General features: G+C 46.7%; 1 protein-coding gene across 1 annotated transcript in view; it reads left to right on the plus strand.

Annotated features, from left to right (window-relative positions):
* Positions 1-426: 426 nt before the first annotated feature.
* The window catches only part of serpinc1 (serpin peptidase inhibitor, clade C (antithrombin), member 1), a 45,427-nt gene continuing 31,611 nt past the window's right edge, over positions 427-14,242 (plus strand). The window contains exon 1 of the mRNA XM_078534979.1: positions 427-567. The gene's annotated coding sequence lies outside the window, so the exon portion shown is untranslated. The remainder of the gene's footprint in view (positions 568-14,242) is intronic.

Consider the following 14,242-nt stretch of genomic DNA (forward strand, 5'->3'; position numbering starts at 1 on the left):
GACCGTCTGACAGTGCAGCGCTCCCTCAGTGCTGACTCTCTGACAGTGCAGCACTCCCTCAGTACTGACCCTCTGACAGTGCAGCACTCTCTCAGTGCTGACTGTCTGACAGTGCAGCACTCCCTCAGTCCTGCATTGCAGTTTCAGCCTTGTTTATGCACTCAAGTATCAGGAGTGAGACTCAGCTTCACAACTTCCTGACTCAGAGGCCAGAATGCTACCTCGTATGTCAGGACTCCTTTTAGCACATTCTTCTGCAGGCTTTCGAAAGCCTCTCCCTCCCCCTATATGCTATCATTTGAAGGTTGGAGGGACAGGACAGTTCAAAGGAGCAAGGCACAAGGGTTAAGCACAGTTGTGGCTTGTTTGTTATGGACTTTCTGTGAAGCTGCTATTGGTTATTGCTGTTTGCACTGCTTCTGCAACCTCAACTGTCAATACAGCACCCTCACAACCATTGACCTGTCAGCCCGTGTGCTGTTTTGTGGTGTTTTTTTATTTCTGAGCCTGTTCACTATTTCGTCTGAAACATTATCAAAGGAGCGAGATTGGAAAGAGCATTCACAGGTACGTGGCTGAATTTCAATTCCAAGATTAAAACGAATATTGTAGAGTAAGAGAGGGAGAAATCTCAGGAAAACTGAAAGGATCTGGAGAATCATTTTCCAAACTTCCAATGGGACTGCGATGTGGATTGACCGCTCCGTGCCCCAAGCTCAGGTTCAAGCCATGGACCCTGCTGAGGGTGGGGGGATATCAGAATGAGTCTCAGTGCCATTCTCTCCCCCCAGTACCAGTAACCGAACCCCCACCCCCCCCCCACCCCCCACCCCCCACCCCCACCCCTCCGCCCACCCCGACCACTACCCAAGTCCTCGTGCAGGGAATAAAATCCATCCTGGATCCAGGTTCCAGTAACTCCACTGGAGAGGACCCGTGTGTGAAAGGGATCACCGAGGATGGGATCAAGTGAGGAATGGATCACAGAGGGGATCGAGTGAGGAAGGGAGCAGATCACAGAAGAAGGGATTGAGTGAGGAAGGCCTCATGAAGGAAGGGATTGAGCAAGGAGAGTTCCTGGGAGAAGGAATCTAGTGAGGACGGGATCAAGTGAGGAAGGGGCTGAGTGAGGAAGAGATCACAGAGGAAGGGATCGAATGAGGAAAGGATCATGGAGGAAAGGATCACATAGGAAGGAATTGGGTGAGGAAGGGAACATCGAGGAGGGTTCAAGTGAGGATGTTTTTGGGTGAGGAAGGGATTGATGAGGAAGGGATTGATGTCAATGTGATCGAGTGAGGAAGCGATCAGTAAGCAAAGGCCCAATGTGCAAGCTATCATGGAGGAAGGGTTCAATGAAGACGTGATCATTGTGGACTGGATTAGTTCCAGATCAGATCACAAGAAGACAAATTGACTTTGACTGTGATGCACTCTCCAGTCGATCCTCCACCCTATTGAGCCTGACACATGAAGAATGGCCCTCTGCATACAGTAGTTATAGTGTCTGTGGGACAGTGTCCCTGAGAGCAAGTGAAGCAATGATCTTCAGTCTACTCTCGATCATCAGGAAAGTAATGGAAGGGGTCATCAACTGTGCTATCAAGCGGTGCTTGCTTAGCAATAACCTGCTCACTGACTCCCAGTTTAGGTTCCGCTAGCTCCTGACCTCATATTACAGCCTTGGTTCAAACATGAACAAAAGAGCTGAACTCGAGACGTGAGATGAGAGTGACTGTTCTTGACATCAAGGCAGCATTTGACAGTGTGGTATCAAGGAGCCCTGGCAAAACTGAAGTCAATGGGAACACAGGAGAGCAACTATTGTTGAAAGTAACGCAGCAGAATGCACTTTCTACAGTCCCTTTGGCACCCTCCACAATCTGGTGCCTTTCCCATTGCCCACTTCCAAATATCCATCTGATCATCTGCTGCTATCACCTGCCTGATCCAGGTACCCTGCAAGTAACATTCACACCACACGTGCCAGGCAATGATCATCTCCAACAAGATAGAATCGAATCATCACCCTTTGCCATTCAATAGCATTACCATTCGCTGATGATTGCACAATATTCTGCACCATTCGTGACTCCTCAGAAACTGAGGCAGTCCATGTCCAGATGCAGCAAGACCTGGGCCATATCCAGGCTTGGGCTGACAAGTGGCAAGTAACGTCCATGCCACATAAGTGCTGGCAATGATCATCTCCAACAAGAGAGAATCTAACCATCACCCCTTGATGTTCAATGGCATTACCATCACTGAATCCCCCACTATCAACATCCTGGGGGTTATCATTGACCAGAAACTGAACTGGACTAGCCATATAAATACTGTGACTATAAGAGAAGGTCAGAGGCTAGGAATCGTGCGATGAGTAACCCACCTCCTGACTCCCTAAAGCCTGTCCATCATCTACAAGGCACAAGTCAGTATTGTGATGGAATACTCCCCACTTGCCTGGATGAGTGCAGCTCCCACAACACTCAAGAAGCTCAACACCATCCAGGACAAAGCAGCCACTTGATTGGCACCACATCCACAAACATTCATTCCCTCCACCACCGACTCACAGTAGCAACAGTGTGAACCATCCACAAGATGAACTGCAGGAATTCACCAAGGCTCCTTAGACAGCACCTCCCAAACCCACAACCATTACCATCCAGAAGCACAAGGGTAGCAGATAGGTGGGAACACCACCACCTGGAAGTTCTCCTCCAAGCCACTCACTATCCATCCTGGAAATGTATCGCCGTTCCTTCACTGCCGCTGGGTCAAAATCCTGGCACCCTCCCTAACAGCACTGTGGGTGTACCTACACCACATTGACTGCAGTGGTTCAACATGGCAGCTCACCACCACCTTCTCATGAGTAACTAGGGATGGGCAATAAATGCTGGCCCAGCCAGCGACGCCCACATCCTGTAAATGAATAAAAAAAATCTTGTTGATCTCTTTCTTGGGCACTTCCTGCCTTGAGAATGATCTTCTGGAACCAGGTTTGCTACTCGTGCTGATAACTGAAGTGGTTCTGAAGACATTTCAAGCATAGAGCATGGTGACATTTCCTTAAATTCCTCACCTGATCTGTTTATATTTTGTTTGCACGTTCACACTTTGGTTAGTGTGGGTTGTATATAAAATACTCTGAAAGACGCAAGTTAGTACTGAATTTAAAAATGTCAACTGTAAGGTCTGTATCCGGAGAGTAATACACTGAGGGCGAGATACCTGTCGATGGAACGTGGTTACTCCATGATTTGTGAAGAGGGGGAATGTGACATAGCCCCCACCCACCTCCCCATATCAACTCCTTCCAGCCCATGTTGTACTGGCTACAATTACTCAGTAGAGTACTTTTACTGCCCTCATGTGGGGGCCTCACTCACTGCAGGTGGAGTTACTATCTGCAATTCTAAACCACAGACAGGCTTTAATACTCTCCCCCAAGATGGGTTTGGAGGCAGAGGGGGATGTCGGGTGGGGATATCTCCCTTCCCGTCTCTGCCCTGATTCATTCTGGGGCAAGAAGGCAATTAGTGCCCACTTAAGTGCCTCAACCTACTGTGGTATTCAAGCAGCAGTGGGCACTGCAGGGCAGAAAAGCAAGCCCTGCTTTGAGGGCTCCCAGGGAGGGGTCCCTCATTCAAAGATAAGGCTGAAGCATTCTCAACAATCTTCAGCCAGAAGTGTCAAGTGGATGATCCATCTCGGCCTCCTCCGGAGGTCCCCAGCATCACAGATGCCAGTCTTCAGCCAATTCGATTCACTCCACGTGATATCAAGAAATAGCTGAAGACACTGGATACAGCGAAGGCTATGGGCCCTGACAATATTCTGGCAATAGTACTGAAGGCTTGTGCTCCAGAACTGGCTACGCCCCTAGCCAAGCTGTTCCAGTACAGCTACAACACTGGCATCTACCCAGCTATGTGGAAAATTGCCCAGGTACGTCCTGTGCACAAAAAGCAGGACAAATCCAACCCAGCCAATTACTGCCCCATCAGTCTACTCTCAATCATCCATAAAGTAATGAAAGGGGTCATCACTGTGCTATCAAGTGCCACGTGCTCAGCAATAACCTGCTCACTGGCACTCAGTTTGGGTTCTGCCAGGGCCACTCAGCTCCTGATCCTATTACAGCCTTGGTTCAAACATGGACAAAAGAGCTGAACTGGTGAGGTGAGAGCGACTGCCCTTGACATCAAGGCAGCATTTGACTGAGTGTGGCATCAAGGAGTCCTAGCAAAACTGGAGTCAAAGGGAATCAGGGGGTAAACTCCTCGCTGCTTTGAGTCATACCTAGCACAAAGGATGATGGTTGCAGGGTAGGGGTGAGGGTGGTGGGCAACTTCTGCTGGGACTACAGCCAGCCCTGACATATAGGAGCCCGGACTCAGATGTTAGTCTGTGGCTTCGCCAGGGCCAGGTTGCCAGGGCGCAGCAGGGATTGAGGTGGTGGGGGGGGCTTGGTTTCAGAGGCTGGGGAGAGAGTAAAGAGGGAAGTATCACCTTGGGCAGGTAGGGTGCCTCCAATGAGCCCAGGGGACACACAAAAGGAGGTTCCTCCCCCCAACTTGCCTGACACCCAACCGCGCAGCTAAAGCTGCCGGGCATTCCGCCTGGTGTGGGCCTCCCTTGATGTGGGGAAAATACAGGTGGTTTGATGCCATTAATTGGCCACTTAAAGGCCTCAAAAAGCCCAGGAGCTGGTGGGCCGCCCAACATCTCCCCTGCCACCCCTCACTGATAAGATTTCAGACAGGTCGAGTAACAGGAAGGCTGCCTTCTGGATTTGACGAGTCCCACTGCCTTCAAACCCAATGGCGGGGGTGCATAAAATCCAACCCATGAGTTAAAATGCTCCAGGGCAACTTGAGAATTGGAATTCAGTTTGCAAGAAGAATCTAGAAATAAAGAGCAAAAGTAACCATGAAGCTGTCAAATTGTCGTAAAACCCCAACTGGTTCACTGATGCCCTTTTGGGAAGGAAACCTGTCATCGCAACCCAGTCTGGCCTATAAGTGACTCCAGGCCCACACCAACATGTTTTAACTCTTAACTGCCCTCTGTCCTAGCTAGACCTTCAGTGGCATCAAACCCAACAGATCAAGAAGGATCATTACCATTTCTCAAGGAAACAAAGGTTGGGCGTGGTGCAGATTCTGGACCAGAATTTGGGTCTTGGTGTAGTGTGAGGCCTTGTTCTGGGCCTGGGTGTGCTGTGAGGCCTGGGTCCATATCTGTGTGTGCTGGGAGTTTGAGTTCTGGGTCTGGCTGTGGTGTGAGGCCTTGGTCTGCTCTGGGTGTGGTGTGAGACCTTGCCTTGGTCTGGGAGTGTTCATTGCCTGCTGTACATTATTGCGTTCCATACAGCTTCACTTGTCACTGCACAAGGTCCTTAACCAGAAGTCACATTTGAGATTGATTTATGGGATCTTCCTGTCTGCAGATTTCCCCATAAAACAATGGTGACTATTTCAATTGATTAAAGCATCGTGGGACACCATGATTTTATAAAAGGCTCTATTGTCTGCTTACTTGTGAACAAGGCCCTTACAATTCATGAGCTTATTGTAAAGTTTATATCGACATCATGGCCTTGATGGAAACCTGGCTAAGGGGTGGTGACACTTTAATAAAGCCTCCCCTTCTGGCTACAGCTTCCTTCACTCATCCCGTCAAGACTGTGGCAGTGGCGGTGTGTCACAGTTCACCACATGACACCTTGGTCTGCCCACCCTGCCCCCGCTCCCCTCCCATTCCTCTGGCACCTCCTTCTCCTCCTCCATTGAGCATCTCACCTCATTTAAAATTCACATTCACTCTTGTCCAACCACCTTCCATGCCAATCTTCTCATTCAATGCTTTCCCCCCTCAGCCCCTTGAGCAACTTCTCATTCTCGGTGATTTCAACCTCCATCTCAACTCATCATTATTTCTCTCCTTTAAGTCCACTGCCCTCTTATCCTCCCTAAATGTTTCCCTCTATACCAACTCGCCAACTCATATTCACAGTTATGCTCTTGACCTTGTCATCTCACATGGCCTTAATACTGCCATCATATGAATCACAGTTATGAGGAGATCTTTGACCCCTTCCTTTTATCACTCTCCACCCACACCTTCCTACCCACTGCCACCACCAACTTCCCCCTCCAAAACCCTCCAAAAAGATATTTCCCCTCTATATCCATCCCTGGAAAACATTCTCTTCTGTGTAAGTTCAAGTTCCCAACTCTCTAGCCCTTTCTGACCCTCCATTCACTGTGACGTTTCAGCTCAATCACACCCCCACCTACACCTTTTTTGCCCTTATCTCACAGACGCTATATTTGTCCGATATCCAGTGCTAGATGAGCAGAAATTTCCTCCAATTTAATACTAGGAAGACTGAAGCCATTGTCCCTGCCCAAACTCCATTCCCTAGCTACCAACAATATCCTTCTTCCTGGGCACTTTCTAGGGATCAACCAGACTGTTTGCAACATTGGTATCATATTTAAAAAATAAGAAATAGGAGCAGAATTAGACCATTTGGCCCCTCTAGCCTACTCCATTATTTACCAAGACCATGGCTGATCTTCGACCTCAACTCCACCGCCTTGCACTAACCCCATATCCCTGAATTGCCCTAGTGTCCATAAACTTATTGATCTCTGTCTTGACTATACTCAACGACTGAGAATCCACAGCTCTCTGCAGTAGAGAATTCCAAAGATTCACAACCCATTGAGTGAAGAAATTTCTTCTCATCTCAGCCCTAAATGGCTGACCCTTTATCCTCTAACTGTGACCCGTGTTTTAGATTCCCATTCAGGGCAAAAAAGGACTTTGTATGTTTCAATGAGATCACCTCTCATTTTTCTAAATGCAGGCCATATAGGCCCAGTCTACTCAATGTGTGCCAATCCTCTCATCCAAGGTACCAGTTTAGTGAAGCTTCATTGAACTACCCCCAAGGCTAGCGTATCTTTCCTTAGGTAAGACCAAAACTGTACACAGTAAACCAGGTGTGGTCACATCAACATCCAATATAATTGCAGTAAGACTTCTTAATTCTTATATTCCAATCCCCTTGTAAATAAAGCCAACGTACAATTTCCTTTCCCAATTGCTTATTCCACCTGCATATAAAGGTGCTGTGATTCGTGTACTATACGTGTGGTCCAACCAAGGATTCATACAAATTTAACAAAACTTCCCTACTTTACAGTTCTATCTCTCCAGAAATGAAGCCGCCTTCTTGGTTTGATTTTGTAAGAACTTGCTAACCTGTGACACAACATTTAGTGATTGATGTATTTGTATTCCAAAATCCCTTTGTTCCTCTATCCGAGACTCTGAGCGATTGATGTATTTTTATTCCGAGATCCCTTTGTTCCTCTATTCCACCCAGACTCCAGGTGATTTGTGTATTTGTATTTCGAGAAACATTTGACCCTCTATCCTGAGACTCAGGGTGATCGATGTATTTGTATTCTGAGATTAATATGTTCCTCTATCCCAGCCAGACTCTGGGTATCGATGTATTTGTATTCCGAGTTCACTTTGTCCTTCTTTTTGAGACTCTGTGTGATTGATGTATTTGTATCCCGAGATCATTTTGTTCCTTTATCCGAGTCTCTGTGTGATTGATGTATTTGTATTCCGAGATCCCTTTGTTCCTCTATTCCACCCAGACTCTGGGCGATTTATATATTTATATTCTGAGAAACCTTTGATCCTCTATCCTGAGACTCCAGGTGATCAATGCATTTGTATTCTGAGATCCCTTTATTCCTCTAACCCTCCCAGTCTCTGTGTCATTGATATATTTGTATCCCGAGTTCCATTTGATCCTCCATCCCTCCCACTCTGGATTATTCATGTATTTGTATTCCGAGATCACTATGTTCCTCTATCCCACCCAGACTTTGTGTAACTGGGCGTAATGTATCCCGAGATCCATTTGTTTCTCTTTCCCGAAACTCTGGGTGATTGATGCATTCGTATTCCGAGACCCCTTTGTTCCCCTATCCCACCCAGACTCCACATGATTCATGTATTTGTATTCCGAGATCCCTTTATTCCTCTATCCCACCCAGATTCTGGGTGTTTGAGGTATTTGTACTCCAAGATCCCTCTGATCCTCTATCCCGAGACTCTGGGTCATTGATGTATATGTTCCCAGATCTCTTTGTCCTCTATCCCACCCAGAGATTGGGTGATGGATGTATTTGTTTTCCGAGTTACATTTGTTCCCCTATCTCTCCCAGACTGTATGATTGATGTATTTGTATTCCGAGATCCCTTTATTCCTCTATCCCTCCCAGACTCTGGGTGATTGATGTACTGTATTCCGAGATCCCTTTGTTCCTTTATCTCAAGTCTTTTTGTGTTTGATGTATTTGTATTCTGAGATTCTTTTGTTCAAATATTCTGAGAATCTGAGTGATTGAAGTATTTTTGTTCCAAGATCCCTTTGTTCCTCTATCCCTGCTGGACTCTGGGCCTTGGTTTATTTATATTCCGATTTCCCTTTGTTCCCCTATCACACCCAGACTCTGTGTGATTGATATATTTGTATTCTGAGATCCCTTTGTTCCTCTATCCCACCAAGACTCTGGGTCATTGATGTACTTGTATTTCGAGACCCATTTGTTCCTCTATCCCACCTTGACTCTTGATGATTGATATAGTTTTATTCCTAGATCCCTTTGTTCCTTTATCCCAAAACTCTGGGTTATTGATGTACTTGTATCTCGAGATCCCTTTGTTCCCCTATCCCACTCAAACTGTATGGTTGATGTATTTGTATTCCGAGATCGCTTTTTTCCTCTTTCCTGAAACTCTGGGTAATTTATGTATTTGTATTCTGAGATCTCTTTTTCCTCGATCCCACCCAGAATCTGGGTGATTGATGTATTTGCATTCCAAGATCCCTATGTTCCTCCATCCCATCCAGACTCTGGGTGATATATGTATTTGTGTTCTGAGATCATTATGTTCCTCAATCACAGAATCACAGTGCAGAAGAGGCCCTTCGGCCTATCGAGTCTGCACCGACACATGAGAAACACCTGACCCACCTACCTAATCCTATTTACCAGCACTTGGCCCATAGCCTTGAATGTTATGACGTGCTAAGTGCTCATCCAGGTGCCTCCACCACCCTCCCAGGCAGTGCATTCCAGACCATCACCACCCTCTGGATAAAAAAGTTTTTCCTCACATCCCCCCTAAACCTGCTGCCCCTCACCTTGAACTTTTGCCCCCTTGTGACTGACCCTTCAACTAAGGGGAACAGCTGCCCACTATCCACCCTGTCCATGCCCCTCATAATCTTGTACACCTCGATCAGGTCACCCCTCAGTCTTCTCTGCTTCAACGAAAACAACCCAAGTCTATCCAACCTCTCTTCATAACTTAAATGTTTCATCCCAGGCAACATCCTGGTGAATCTCCTCTGCACCCTCTCCAGTGCAATCACATCCTTCCTATAATGTGGCGACCAGAACTGCACACAGTACTCCAGCTGAGGCCTCACCAAGGTTCTATACAACTCCAACATGACCTCCCTACTTTTGTAATCTATGGCTCGATTGATAAAGGCAAGTGTCCCATATGCCTTTTTCACCACCCCACTAGCGTGCCCCTCTGCCTTCAGAGAACTACGGACACACACGCAAGGTCCCTTTGTTCCTCAGAACTTCCTAGTGCCATGCCATTCATTGAATACTTCCTTGTCAAATTACTCCTTCCAAAGTGCATCACCTCACACTTTTCAGGGTTAAATTCCATCTGCCACTTATCTGCCCATTTGACCATCCTGTCTATATCTTCCTGTAGCCCAAGACACTCAACCTCACTGTTAACCACCCGGCCAATCTTTCTGTCATCCGCTAATTTACTAATCCTACCCCCGACATATTCATCTATGTCGTTTATATAAACGACGAATAATGGGGGACCCAGCACAGATCCCTGTGGTATGCCACTGGACTCTGGCTTCCAGTCACCAAAGCATCCTTCTGGCATCACCCTCTGCCTCCTACAACTAAACCAATTTTGAATCCACCTTATCAAATTACCCTGTATCCCATGTGCATTTGCTTTCTTTATAAGTCTCCCATGTGGGACCTTGTCAAAGGCTTTGCTGAAATCTATATAAACTACATCAACTGCACTACCCTCATCTACACACCTGGTCATCTCCTCAAAAAATTCAATCAATTTGTTAGGCATGACCTCCCTCTGATAAAGCCATGCTGACTATCCCTGATCAAACCTTGCCTCTCCAAGTGGAGATAGATACTCTCCTTCAGAACTTTCTCCAATAGTTTCCCTACCACTGATGGGAGACTCACTGGCCTGTAGTTCCCTGGCTTATCTCTACAACCATTCTTAAATAGCGGAACCACATTAGCTGTTCTCCAGTCCTCTGGCACCTCCCATGTGGCCAGAGAGGAATTAAAAATTTGGGTCATAGCCCCTGCGATCTCCTCCCTTGCCTCCCTCAGCAGTCTGGGACACAAATCATCCAGACCTGGAAATTTGTCCACTTTTAAGCCTGCCAACTTGTCCAATAACTTGTCACTCCCTTTATCAATTTGCTCAAGAACCTCGCAGTCTCTCTCCCAGAGTTCGATGCCTTCATCCTCATTCTCTTGGGTGAAGATGGACGTGAAGTATTCATTCAACACTCTGGCGATGTCCTCTGGCAATGTCCTCTGGCTCCACCCATAGATTGCCCCCTTGGTCCCTAATGGGCCCTACTCTTTCCCTGGATATACTCTTCCCATTGATATACTTATAGAATATCTTGGGATTTTCCCTACTTTTACCAGCCAGAGCTTTCTCATATCCTCTCTTTGCTCTCCTAATTGCTTTTTTAAGCTCCACTCTGCACTTTCTGTACTCCACTAATGCCTCTGCTGATTTGCTTCCCTTGTACCTGCTAAAAGCCTCTCTTTTCCTTCTCATCGTAGCCTGAATATCTCTGGTCATCCATGGTTCTCTGGGCTTGTTACTCCTTCCTATCACCCTAGAGGGGACATGTTGAGCCTGTACCCTCCCTATTTCCTTTTTCTTCTGTTCCTCTGTGGATTTCCCCACAAGTAACTGTTCCCAGTCTACCTTGGCCAGATCCTGCCTTATTTTACTAAAATCCACTCTCCCCCAATCCAAAACATTTTTTTGCAACTTGTCTATTTCTTTATCCATAACAAACTTAAACTGTACCATGTTGTGGACGCTATCGCTAAAATGCTCCCCCACCACCACCTTAGCCACCTGTCCGGCTTCATTCCCCAGAATTAGGTCCAGCAATGCACCGTCCCTTGTTGGACCCTCTACATATTGACCTTAAAAAGTTCTCCTGTACACATTTCAAGAAATCCACTCCATCCAAGCCCTTAACACTATGTCTATCCCAATTAATGTTGGGAAAGTTGAAATCACCTGATAAAATTACCCTATTGTTATTGTTTTTACACACCTCCACAAATTGTGCACATATTAATTTAATAATCTCAATTTCCCGCTGACTGTCTGGGGGTCTATAATAAACACCTAATAATGTGAATGCCCCTTTTTTATTCCTAAGTTCTACCCACAAAGCTTCATTCGATCCCCCCTCCAAGATATCATCTCTCCTTACTGCAGTAACTGACTCCTTAACTAATAATGCAACACCTCCTCCTCTTTTACCCCCTCCCCTGTCTCGCCTGAAGATTCTATATTCAGGAATGTTGAGCTGCCAATCCTGCCCTCCCCTCAACCACATCTCAGTGATGGCTACTATATCACAATTCCACGTGTGAATCCTCACCCTTAACTCATCCGTTTTACCTGTAATACTCCTGGCATTAAAGTAGAGGCCATCCAGCCTTGCCTTACTCTCATGAAGCTTATTGCAGCTGTACTCCCTCTGACTTGAGTGTTTTACTGTATTATGATGTGTCTCTATTCTGCTAACGTTCTGTGTCCCCTCCCCCGCTGAATTAGTTTAAACTCCTCCCAACAGCACTAGCAAACCCACCCGCAAGGATGTTATTCCCGCCCTGGTTCAGATGTAGACCGTCCCGCTTGTACAGGTCCCACCTCCCCCAGAAACGGTCCCAGTGATCCAGAAATCTAAAACCCTCCCTCTTGCACCAACTCTTAAGCTACGTATTCACCTGCGCTATTCTCCTATTTCTGAGCTCACTAGCACGTGGCACTGGGAGTGATCCAGAGATTACAACCCGAGAGGTCTTGCTTTTTAGTCTACAGCCTAACTCCCTGAATTCTTGATGCAACACCTCATCCCTCTTTCTACCTATGTCATTGGTACCAGCATGTACCATGACCTCTGCCTTATCACCCTCCACCTTCAGGAGAGTCCTCATCCCGGGACTCTCGGTCATTCACCTATGTGTTTTCTGAGATCCCTTTGTTCCTCTATCCCACACAAATTTTATGTGATTGATGAATTTGTATTCCGAGTTCCATTTGTTCCTCTATCCCACCCAGGCCCCGAGTGATTGATGTATTTCTATTCCAAATATCCCTTTGTTCCTCTCTCCCAAGACTCTGGATAATTGATGTATTTGTATTTCAAAATCCTTTTGCTCCTCTATCCCGAGACTCTGGGTGATTGTTCTATTTGTATTCCGAGATGCCTTTGTTCCTCCATGCCAACCAGACACGCTGGGTGATTCATGTATCTGTATTCCGAGATCCCTTTGTTCCTCTATCCGGCCCAGACACCAAGTGATTGGTGTATTTGTATTCGGACATCTCTCTTAGCCTGTATCCCACCCAGTCTCTGGGTGAATATGTATTTGTATTCCGAGATCCCTTTGTTCCTCTATCCCACCCAGTCTCCAGGTGATTCATGTATTGCATTCTGAGATCTCTTTGTCAACTATCCCGAGACTCTCTGCGATTGATATATTTGTATTCCGAGATGCCTTTGTTCCTCCATCCCATCCAGACACGCTGGGTGATTCATGTATCTGTGTTCTGAGATCCTTTTGTTCCTCTATCCCACCCTGACTCTGGGCGATTGATGTTTTTGTATTCCGGGATCCCTTTATTCCCCTCTCCCACCCAGAACCTGGGTGATTGATGTAGTTGTATTCAAGATCCCTTTGTTCCCCTATCCCACCCAGACTCTGGGTAATTGATTTATTTTTATTCCGAGATCCCTTTGTTCCTCTATCCCGAGAATCTGGGTGATTTATGAATTTGCATTCTGAGATGCCTTTGCTCCTCTATCCGACCCAGACTCTGGGCAAATGAAGTATTTGTATTCCGAGATCACATTGTTCCACATTCCCGAGACTCTGTGTGATTGATATATTTGTATTCCGATATCCCTATGGCCCTCTAACCCGATCACTGGGTGATTCATGTATTTGCATTCCTAGATCCCTTTTTTCAACTATTCCAAGACTCTGGGTGAGAGATATACAGTATCCTGAGATCCCTTTGTTCCTGACCCTGTGGGATGGTTCCCCGAGCAGACTGTCAAAGTCATTTGGCAGAATGCCTCATCGCCAGAACTTTCCAACAAGCACCAAGACGTAGCTTGGCTGGTGGTGAGAAAGGCCCTCCCCGTCAGATCCTTCCTACACGCCAGGAGGCTCACCCCCTCTGCACGTTGCCCTCGAGGTGGCTGTGGTGGGGAAGAGACCGTTGTTCACCTCCTTGTGGATTGTGCCTTTGCAAAGAAAGTCTGGAGAGAGATGCAGTGGTTGCTGTCGAGGTTCATCCCGAGCAGTTCTGTGACACAGGACTCTGTGCTCTACGGGCTGTTCCCAGGGACACACACCGAGACAAACATCAACTGCAGCTGGAGGATCATCAACTCGGTGAAAGACGCGCTTTGGTCTGCCCGAAACTTGTTGGTCTTCCAGCACAAAGAGTTGTCCCCGACCGATTGTTGCGGACTGGCACAATCCAAAGTCCAGGACTACGTGCTGAGGGACGCACTAAAGCTTGGGGCAGCTGCCGCAAAGGCGCAATGGGGAAGGGTCGCTGTCTAAGACCTTTCTACCACAGCGCACCGAGAGACTGGGAACTGTTTAGAGCCCCTCGGGCTGTACAGATCAAAATGAAAGGCTGTAAATGATTGTAATATTGTTTGTACTGATGCACCTGGTGATACATTTTGTAAAAGTTTAACCTGGATTGTACCCTTGTAATGTTGTTTTTGAAATGGTTTGGAATGTGATTGAAGATATTTTATGAATAAAGTATATTTTTACAA

Source organism: Cetorhinus maximus, unplaced genomic scaffold, assembly GCF_964194155.1.
Source record: "Cetorhinus maximus unplaced genomic scaffold, sCetMax3.hap1.1 HAP1_SCAFFOLD_182, whole genome shotgun sequence".
NCBI classification, from domain to species: Eukaryota; Metazoa; Chordata; class Chondrichthyes; order Lamniformes; family Cetorhinidae; genus Cetorhinus; species Cetorhinus maximus.